This window comes from Ochotona princeps, chromosome 5 (genome assembly GCF_030435755.1).
Source record: "Ochotona princeps isolate mOchPri1 chromosome 5, mOchPri1.hap1, whole genome shotgun sequence".
Classification (NCBI taxonomy): domain Eukaryota; kingdom Metazoa; phylum Chordata; class Mammalia; order Lagomorpha; family Ochotonidae; genus Ochotona; species Ochotona princeps.
In genome coordinates, this window is record NC_080836.1 from 21,518,555 (window position 1) to 21,529,789 (window position 11,235).

General features: G+C 41.3%; 1 long non-coding RNA gene across 1 annotated transcript in view; it reads left to right on the forward strand.

The window, feature by feature from the left end:
• LOC131480362 (uncharacterized) overlaps positions 1-9,616 on the forward strand; it is a 346,503-nt gene extending 336,887 nt beyond the window's left edge. The window contains exon 5 of the long non-coding RNA XR_009245434.1: positions 9,502-9,616. This is a non-coding gene — a long non-coding RNA (uncharacterized LOC131480362). The remainder of the gene's footprint in view (positions 1-9,501) is intronic.
• Positions 9,617-11,235: the final 1,619 nt, after the last annotated feature.

Consider the following 11,235-nt stretch of genomic DNA (forward strand, 5'->3'; position numbering starts at 1 on the left):
TTTAATATGCAATAAAACAGAATCTCAGATTGGGTACCTGTCCCAAGTCCCAAATGGTTCTTCATGGTAGAGTCAGTATTAAACAAGCTCCCTTTTCCTTTTAGGACTTTGTTTTGGCCACAATACATAGTCATTTCTGTGAATGATGGATTCGATTGATCCTTACTCCATTCAGCTCTTCAGAGCCGATCCAGATCCATGACTAATGAATAGAAGTTGGAGGACTCTATACATACTTAGAATCAACACATCTAAACTTAAAGTATGCATACCTAAAATCTTTCCATATGAACAAACAAACATGAAATTTATTCTTCAGGCAATAATAAACCAAGAAGGACTTTTTCAGAAAGAATTTATTGGATTGGGAGATGGTAGAAGATTATTGGAATAGTCTTGGCAAGAGAGGATGGGCTTTGGAATTGGGGAAGAAACTTAGGCAGTTAGTGTTATAGGCAGCATATTGCAGGGACATCTAAAAGGTAGACAGGAGAGACTTGGTTTTAGCTGAATGTAGTGGATGAAATAGAAGGGAGAGTCAGGGATACTTCTGCGATTTTACCTTAGCTCCCTGGATGCCCAGTCCTGGATGAGTTATAATGGAAAAATTGTCATGGGGAAGAACTAGCACCTTTTGTTTTGCACTTTGTTAGTTTGAAGTACCTGTACCATATTACTATAGAAATATAATGTGGGCAGTTAGAAATGAATCTGAAGTTCAAGGAAAAGATGAGAGTTGGAGTCAGAATTTGGGTCCTTCAGGTTTGAGGATGGAAGCTCCAAGAAGACAAGCAGCTTGAGAAAACTGGAGTGAGAAGGACCGTTCATGTATTAGTCTTTTCCGTTCCAGATGGTTACGAGGCGGTTGCTGGTGGAGGAGAACCACAAGGAGAAAATTAGATACTTAAGCCTCAGTTCACAAGAGAACATGCTGCAGGGTTTTTTTTTTTAACTGTTTGCTAAATAAAGCAATCTGTGAGCAGCTGGTCTTCTAAAAGATTTCTAATCTTCTCTTGTGAATGCCTCCCAGTAAGTTAGAAGTAAAAGAAGTTGGTTCCAGAGCCTGTGGTTGAAAATGGTCCTGAGACCTCTTCTACTTTCTGCCACTCTTCATAACCTTTCTTGCCAGTCATCTGGAAATTAGCTCCTCTTGTCAAAATCATAATTTACTAATAGTCTCATGTCCTGAAGACTTTTTTCCATGTTAAGACATAGCATGCTTGAAATGTGATAAAACACATTGGACACACGTGAGGCTTCTACTATTTAGACTGTTATTTCTTTTTAAGAGCCTAAAACTGATTCTATTCCTTTTTAAATATTTTCAAATACTTTTCTTCAACTACAGGAGGAACAAAAAAGGCCATCTCACGTGTTTTCTCCCTTTCTCTTTCTTGACAATCTGTGTGACCCTGTACGAGACACTTCAGATACCTGGGACTTGCTTTCCTTATCTTTTTAATACAGGAATTGGACTATATTTTCTCCCAGGTCTCTTTTAACTCAGAAGTTTTGTGATTCTATGATTCAAGTTCTGAACAAAAAATAAATGCCATTTAAATGTCATTGGTTAGATCACCAAAAGACTAATAATTGTATAATCAGTGGTAGATCAAATACCACTGGAATAAAGTTTCTCAACGATTGAAAAAGTACTCTATAGAAATAAAATCAAAATTTTTTTTCATGAGGTTAGCCTCTCCATTTTGGTATGACTCAAATAAAAAATGTGGGCCCGGTGCGATAGTGTTGTGGTTAAAGTCCTTGCCTTACAAGCGCCGGGATCACATATGGTCGCCAGTTCTAGTTCCAGCGGCCCCACTTCCCATCCAGCTCCCTGTTTGAGGCCTGAGAAAGCAGTCAGGGATGGTCCAAAGCCTTGGGACCCTGCACCTGCGTGGGAGACCGGGAAGAGCTCCTGGCTCCTGGCTTCAGGTTGGCTCAGCTCCAACCATTGCAGTCACTTGCGGAGTGAATCAGTAGATGGAAGATCTTCCTCTCTGTCTCTTCTCCTCTCTGTATATCCACTTTTCCAATAAAAATAAATGAGTCTTTAAAAAATTAAGAAATGTATTTAGAAGTATAGAAGACTTTACACAGCTGATTCTATAAGTTATAATGGGACACATTCTCTGCTAATGTGCAAGAATAACTAAGTTGTTTTCTCAGCTGCGACTTAAAGTGGGTGTACTTTCTTCAACAAATAAAAGCACAGAAATCAGACTAGACTGGCTAGGGTAGTGTCCTCCAATAGCTGACATCAGTATCACCTGAGTGATGGACCAAGTCGTGGTGGGCTTGATGTGCATTATCCAAGTTGGAGAAGCATGCAACATCCAGGAAGCCAAGTCAAAGAGTCAGTAATGGCAAGGTTCAAGAGGAAACTGAGAAATCAAGTGTGGAGATGTCTTCAAGGAAAAGCAGTGTTGATAAAGGCAAGTCCATCACGAGAGCCTCCTTTTATAAGACTCCAACTACCTGGAGCAAGATATGCATGTGCATATATTATAGTACCTGCACTTTCTGTTTATTTCAGTAGATTTGGAATTGGATCTTCAGGTCAGTCCTATCTCCCCTCTGTCATGGTTCCCCCATCCATATCATTGGGTGATTCCTTTCTTCTAGAACAGTGACAGCCATCACCAAAACTGAGAACTCGGTATGACAAAAGGACTGTTTTCACAGTTCCCTGGCAGCATAATGTAAAAGTTCACCACATCAGGCACATCATCTTAATCACCAGGGTCAAAAAGAACTTTCAGATGTGACAAGTAGCTGTCTGTTTAGCTAGCTTCTTCTTTCTGATTGGCAAGAAGACTACAAACCTTCAGCGCAGGGAAGATCATTTCACTGCTGCACTTCTTAGATTTGTCTCCATCGGTTGCAAATGGGGATTTGAGGCAAAGTCTTTTATCTTAAAAGGGTAAGTGAAAGGGAAGAAAACACTTTTAAGACAAAGGTGAGAATGCACAATGAAACTAGGATTTGTAAGTGAATCAGCTAACACATTTCTTTTGCCTGTGCCCACCTACTTTATGCTTGACACTCTTCCAGTGGACATGGAACAGTATGGGAGTAAATAAAAAGGTAAAATTCAATTTTAATTTGCATGACTACTGATAAAAATAGAGAAACAGCAAGCTATTCCATAGTGACATGTAGTATAAAAAAGACAAGAAAGGGGATATGACTATTTTATTAGGAAGCCCAGAGAGTTCTTCTGGAAATGACCTTTACACTGAGAATCTGTAGCTTATCCTAAGTGCACTGGGAAACTGTTACATCATTTCAAGCAAGGAAATGATTTTATTCTTTGTAGCTTTTGAAAAGATCCCCTCTGGCTGTTAAATGGAAAGTGGACTACTTAAGGACAGCAAGAAAGAAAGGAAGTCAGTTTCAAAGCTGTCACTACCACCCACATGAAGGACCATGATTTCTTGGATCAAGGTGGTAGGTGGACGTGGAGTGAAGTGAATGCTTGTAGAAGTTGTATTGGAGGTAGCTTTGACAGAATGATGAAGTAAAATGTGAGAAAAAAAGGATGTAGGATCATTTCTTGGGTTTGGGGTGAGCAAAATTGGTGTCGTGTTTTTAGCACACCATGATGTCATAGAAAATGCCAACTTGGTTCTTGGGTAGAGATCTGGAGCCCAGATGAATGCTAGAACGTGTGTTGAAGTGACCGCTATTGTTGGCCATATGTATATGGGCTTCCTTATCCCTCATTTTGGAAAGATCATGTGTCTGGTTTTAGCCTGTGAGGTGTGTCATTTAGGGCTAAAACAGAGAAAAGTGATTTTGAATTTTCCAATGACCTCTTCTGACCACTTATGTTCCATGTAGTAGAGCCCTACTCAACTTGGGTTCTTGAGTGGGCTAGGTGAAGCAAAACCACACTTTTCTCTGCTGTTCTGTATTGGACGTTCAGGATGAGAGAGTAATCAATCTTGTGATGATTTGTTACTGTAGCACAACATGGCCAGCACTGATGACTACAGCCAGAGAAGTAGCTTAAAGCCTTGTCTGTAATAGGAAACTCCCTCCAATTGTGATAATGGGCACACCCACTTAAAGAGAAAGAATATTTGGAGAGGATAAGGGAGCCCAATTCAGAACTGTAATGTGCCCTAAGATGCAGGAATTCAGCAGAAGGAGAAAGTGGGGATTGTGTGATGACTGGGAAGCCACAAGGAGAAGAGAGGAGAGGACATTGGTGTTGAAGTAGTGAGTATTTTAGAAGAAATGATTTCCTGGCTGTGTGAACACTGCAATGGCAATAGAGTTGCATTTAGACTGTTAGCTGTGACAGAGAGCCTGTGTCATGTTTTCTTAGGGTGAAGTCATGACTAGAACACAACACACTGAAAATGCTACAATACTGAATAAGCTACTTCAAGCCAGCAAGTCACAAAACCACCTGAGCAGGGCTTTTTTCCTCCTGTCACTGATTTTGACCTAGAAGGCAGATATATTCAACTTGGCAAGCTTTTCCTGACTCACTCCCTACTAGGTTATTTGTATTTCCACTATGACCAGAGTATACCTCCAAGGCCTGTTACATTACAATTTAAGTGTCTGTTTCCTTAGATAATAACCTCCTCCAGCACTCTTCCAGGTGCTGACAATGGTGTCTGCCACAAAGTGGATTCTTAGTGTTTACTCAATGAATGAACAGTCTTGCCTGGCACCCGGCAGGATCAACTCCCATGACATAAGGTGATAAGAGTTCTGGTTGTTACAAGCACAAAGTAAGAAGTGTTTCTATTAACATCACATGTCTAAAGTATTCCAAACCCTCGGTTAGATTTTTAGATGTCTTAGCCTATTGATAAGTATGTTCCAAAAACTGGGTTGAAGAGAAACATGAAATATCTTAGTTTTTACCCTCTGTGGACTAACAGTGTGATTGAGGGGACTGTGCTAATGACTATAAAATTACTAGAGAATGGTATGAGATGGCAGAGTTAATTGAGAAACTGACTAGCATGGGCAGTGTGCATTTTGGAATTTGGAAGAAATATGAATCTGAAATGAAATTTGCTCTGGGAAATTTCTTAAAGGAGAAGAAACTTTGAGAAGAGGTAAGACTGGAGGAAGATAGGGACAGGGTCCGAGTTAGAACTTCACTGTGTAAGAACAGGTAAGATGACCCCTGAGACCACAGCCAGATATATGTTGGGCAGTGAGTATAAGCAAGAGTGTCAAGGTAATGTCAGGGAGAATCCTCAAATTTGGTGAGGTTGTGGTTCACCATGTGTCTGGCATTGCTGTAAGTGTGTGTGTGTGAGTGTGTGTGTGTGCGTGTGTGTGATTCCTCACTTCATGGGACTAACACTGTTGATGAGAAATAGATCATAAGCACTGACATAGTAAAGGAAATCAAGAGAGATAAAGATGAAGAGGTATGGAACATGCTGTTATCTCAGGGAAAGGTCAGTCTTGTCTGTAGACTGGATATTTATGAAGGGACCCAGATGAAGGAACAAGATGAAGTCAAAGGTAGGTTCCTGGGAATCAAAGTCATTCAATGGCATTTTGGAAGCTAACACACAGTGTGGAGAGAGGTAGAGTAAGTGAGATCACTAATAGCAGCCAAAAGGCATAATTCTGAATGTGAGGCACAAACTAGAAAGCTTCAATAACAAAGCTTTCTTTCATACATTTTTCTAGCATCAATTATATTGTCCCCTCATCCCAAGTTGGACTTAAACAATGAGGAAATTATATTTTTAAAAAACTCTTCTGCTTTTTTACCTTTTATATCCTCCATCCATGAACATTGCTGACAACGGTGGTTTTCCAAGGTTTTCTGTCCTACCTGTAAAGGGATCTGCTGTCCAACAGTCTGATGTCCTTGGAAAAAAACAAAATAGAAGATATGGGTTCTCTTGTCCATCCCGTTATAGTTAGGCCTGTGAGTATTACATGGCTTTATGCCCAGTAGATGAGGATCAAGGTTGCCAAATCTTTGGATAATAACGAGCTCCAATGTACATAACACTTGGTCCTTACAAACCAAGTCAAATAGGAATCAAATCCAAGTGGTCACTCCAGGGCTTTTATTATTTCTGTATTAATTGGAATTGTTATATATATGTATGTGAATATGAATACACACACACACAGAAGTTGCCTGCTCTTATCCCTTTGTTTAAGTGGACCAAATGACTACTTCTCCTGACTTTATTCAAGTGTGGCATTATTAGAGAATCGTGAGGAAGAAAGTCAGTGAGCAGCATTTGAGGATGAGCACCAAAGAACTCAGAAAATGGTGGACACTGTGTAAGAGGAGTGCTTCCACAAGAAAGGTCCTAAAGAAAGGTCCTGGAGCTAGCCAGACAGAAGGTCATGCTGTCCATTCTCTCTATAATGAAGAAGATCCAAGATGCAGGTGTTGAGATCAAGACTTCAGGACACTGAGAGCAGAAGTAAATAACTGTCAGACCTGAGCAGGGGTGGGCAGGAAGGAGCAGAACTGAAGAGATGAACAAGGCCTTCTAAATATGCATCCTATCTGTCTGGTTGTCTCCTTTCCTTTAACTTGCCTGGCTCACTCCTTTTCCTGTTAGACCTTGCTGTTTTCTTTGTTTCTTCACAGACCATGGTGGTCTCAGGTCACATCGCTCATAGAGTTCAGACCTGCAAGCTCTGCCCATGATCTGCCTCTGATATCATGCCTTGTGGGGCTCTACTCCCGGCCCCTCCCTAGTCTCATTGCTTTCCAGCTTCGATGGCTTCTAATGTGTTCTTTATGTGGCAAGTCATTCTAGCCATAAGATCTTTAGTCATGTATCTCTCTTTTCCCCTTTATTGGCTGCGTACTTACATGAGGTGCAATGGATCTTTGCTCTTAAAAATGCGCACACTAATGCCAAACTGCATGGCCAAATGCAAACTTCTTTGCTTATCAGCCTTGCGACTAAGAGTCTCAAATTTGCCTAAGTCCTTTCTGCTGTAGAATGGAATTGACAACAGTGCCTGCCAAATGGGAATGGTTATGAAGTTTAAATAATATATGCGGAAGATATATCCTAATGCCTAATGTATTAAAAAAAGTCATCCATCTCTCATCATCTTCTAGGCCTGAGTTTATTTATTTATTTATTTATTTATTTATTTTTAAAAGATTTTATTTATTTTTATTGGAAAGGTGGATAAACAGAGAGGAAGAAAGAGAGGAAGTTCTTCCATCTGATGATTCACTCACCAAATGACCGCAATGGCTGGAACTGAGCCGATCTGAGGCCAGGAGCCAGGAGCCTCTTCCAGGTCTCCCATGTGGGTGCAGGGTCCCAATACTTTGGGCCATCTTCAACTGCTGTCCCAGCCACAAGCAAGGAGCTGGATGGGAATCAGGGCTGCCGGGATTAGAACTGGCACCCATATGGGATTCCAGCGCATTCAAGGTGAGGACTTTAACTCCTAGGCTACTACACCAGACCCCTAGGCCTCACTTTAACCATCACTTCCTTTGAGAAATCTTGCCGAAACTTGACCCTTGCTTTCCATTTTCCTCTGCTGCATTCATTTTTCACAGAGCTCTTCTTTTATTTCACATTACACAATTTTAATTATTTATATACTCCTGTGTTTTGTTCCCTGGTAGATCATAAATGATGTGAATGTCTGAGTTTACCCCACTCTATCAAAGGTCCAGGCATATAGTAGCTAGTCAACAAACACATTACTGAACAAATAACCAATGTTGATGGTTTTTGAATGCTGAGATTATGCTGGGAAATCGTTGGTGCTGCAGATGGACAGCACTGGGCCAGTAGCCAGGGGAGTTCCACTACACTACTTTTCAAGACGTTATTTTTATGTTTTATTTTAAGATGTTGACACATCAAAATCAAATTACTGGACCATGCTCAAAACTTACGTTTATGTGCCAGGATTAAACGCTCATTTTTTGGCAGAAAAAATTGTTCCGATTTGCCACAGCATCTCGTCCAACTTGGAATTGACCTGAATGAATTCTGTAAATGAGACAATCATGGCTCTTCTTCTCCTGCCTCCCTGTTCTATTCTGCACCCCAAGATGACAGTCTTTGGTGCAATTCACTGCTTTGGCACATGAACCATTTGAGGACCTGGGCAGCCACTTTCTGGGTGGCCAACACAAGATACTGGCCTACTCTTTCATTTCTGACTCTAATTTTAAATTGAGCTTCATTACTGATGAGCCTCTTGGTCTCATTTACTTAATGCCACTACTTTCTAAATTTCATTGATGTAGTACTTTTCCATCCAAGCTGCTTAGACTATATGGAGACTACTGTGTTCTGAAAGATCCATGACAAACACATGCAACAGCAAAAATGAAATTTTAAGTCTCAGAAGTATTTGGATAGCATAGGGTTACTTCATTCTGTGACTCTCTTTTGAATCTCACTAATGAATGAATCCCAGGAGACCTCCACATGAACCCCTCTTCTCCCATTATTGTGCTGTTTTGTTCCACATTCGTTAGAAGCATGTGGTTATTGGGGCCTTTGGCATCTGTGTGAGTTGGGTGGTGGGGATTTCTAATCTCCAGTATATATTTCACACCTGGGACACTGATATATTCCTGGAAGATAATCATGCCATTTATTTTTCAATGATACTTTCTTTCAAATCCTTTCTTTGTTGTATTTTTATTTTGTTAAATTTTTGTTCATTGCCTAAAGTCTTCACTGCAAATACCTCTTTCTCTGCTAAGGTCATTTCTTTTCTTTATTTATGTCTAAAGATGTATCTATTTCACATGCAGAGTGCCTGAGAGAAAGGGAGTTGGGTTTGATGGGGGGGGGGGGTGGCGGAAGATGTTTGAGAGAGGGAAAGAAGGAAAGAGAGAAATCTTTTACCTGCTGATTTACTTCCCAGACAGCCACAACAGTCTTGATTTGTTCAAGACAAAACCTAGAGTCTAGAACTCCATCTGGGTCTTCTGTGTGGGAGTCAGGGGCCCAAACACTTGGGCTAGCTTTTCTTGATTTTCTAAGTGCATTGGGAGGAAGCTGTATCAAAGCATGACGAGCTGGGACTCAAATTGGAGCTGCAGTGTTGGATGCTGGGGTTGCAAGTGGCAGGTGAACTCACTGTACCACAACACTAATCCTTAGGTTACCCTTCTAATGTCTGTAATTTAACCCCAATTTTGAGGGCAATATTTTTATTAGGGACCAGAACCAATTATCTCGGTGTGAAACTTGTATAATCAACTAGAAATGGAAGTGGAAATGCAGTTAGAATGGGTCTTAGGCCAGTTTTTTCCATCTGCTAAATTTGTATGCAACTGTCTGCTAAAGTTTAGCATCTTATACCCTGACTTCCTTAAATACCTGTCATAGACACAGTACCTTCACTAAAAGTAACTATTCTGTGGTTCAAAGGAGCCCAATGTAGGAATGTTTTGTACTCATAATGATTTCTATTTTAGACACAATTGAAATTTCCTCTTAAGGATTATGGTTTTAGAGAAGGTAATTTCCACATAACTTTCATCCCATATTCTAGGTCCAACAACTAGGAGGACAGATACAAACAATGCAGCAGAGGAGGAAAGTTGTGTCCCAAGATTCACAGATGCTACTTTGTATCCTAAGAGTGTGTATTTGGTGGAATGTCACACCGTACAGCAGAGGTATGTGTAACTGTTAAGCATCAATGAAAACATTTTTTAAATGTTTAAAATTTTGGCCATCATGCATTGAATGAGTACCCTAAAATATGCAGCTTACATAACTTTTTAAAAGTATTCTGATCAAAATCATAAGTATTCATTGAGACTGAACAAGGGGATCATTGAGAATGGGACAGCATATCCCATTAGTATGTTTGTGGTCTCAAAGTATCCCCAGTGTGGCTACGGAAGAAAGAGGGGGCAGACAACTCCAATAACATACTCAGAAGTTGTTCTCAGTGGAATCTTTCCAGAGAGACTGCAAACTCAAGTCTTTCCTCCATACACATGTGTGTGTGTGTGTGGGCTGGGGCCTGAAAATGCAGCATTGATTCTGGGAAAGCGGAAGCTGGGGTGTAACAGTTAAAAAAAAAAAGAAAATGTTTTTCTTTGGCTGTTGTTCTTCAGGTTACTTAAACGAGACTCATTGGCTATTGATCAGTATGTATTGAGATTACAATAAAACATAATGGACCAGCTTCTGTTCCCCTAGGCTCACAGGATCAGCACTTAACCTCTTGGGTATAATAAATTATGACCTTGGATTTGGGGACATGTTGTGGGATCTAGATTGCAGCTGATGTGTTTTGAAGACAACAGTGTCAGAAAGAACAGCATAACCCAGACTGTGATGATCATGTTCATGGAGAGAATGCTGATGGCAGTTTTAAATTTTAAGCAAGACTCTCTTCCCTTTCAGGATCCATTCCAAGGCAAACCGGATTGGAGTCCCTCACCAAGGTAATCACCTCTCCCTTGCCAGTGGTACTTCTATTGTTTTGCGTTTCCCCCTGCCATGTGACAGATCTTAGCTGCTCTATTTATCTCTGTAATCTAACTTGTGCTTGTGACATCAAGCTTTAATTTTATCATTATTATTTTGCTTCTATTTAAGCACCCGTGGTGTGCCAGCCATTGGATATGATAGAGAAGATTCAATCCCTGCTGTTGCTGGGCTCGGGCATTTAAAGAGATGTGACAGGAAAAATACTCAGTAATTGACAATAGGTATTGCTCAGGCTTTCCCCTCCCCCCGGCCGCAACGCCTCCCCCAGTTCCCCTGTGAAACAACTTCATCTCTCTGAACCAACCTAAGAAGTTTCCAAGCAGGGATCAAAGGTGTCACAAACCAAGAGGGTTTGGAGCAAGCGTTAGGGCATGAGGGAAGGACTCTGAGTGTTGACTCTGCCCCTGGCCTGCCCGCTGCTCCCAGCCCTGAACTCCTGCCTCACCTGAGCCACCTCCTCCCCTCTGCGTCTGGCACTCCCTGTCCTGGGATCCCAGGGCGCACTTCTCCCGCTCCAGGACTGCAAACCCTGCAGTTCAGAGACTGTGAGCTAGGGTTTTCCCAGCCCCTGGGAGCAGCTGGGAGCAGGCAAATGCGGACCCAGCTCCTGGTTTTCCGGAACCTCTCTCAAGATTTTCCCCTTTGTTTCTCCCACATATCCTTTGAGGATCTTTGTCTTTTTCTAGTAACACGAAAGTGCTCCCTGTGCCCAGGCACTGCGGAGCATCGAGGGGCCCCTCCGGACCATGCAAGGTGGCTTCGTGTGCTTGTGTGCTATGTG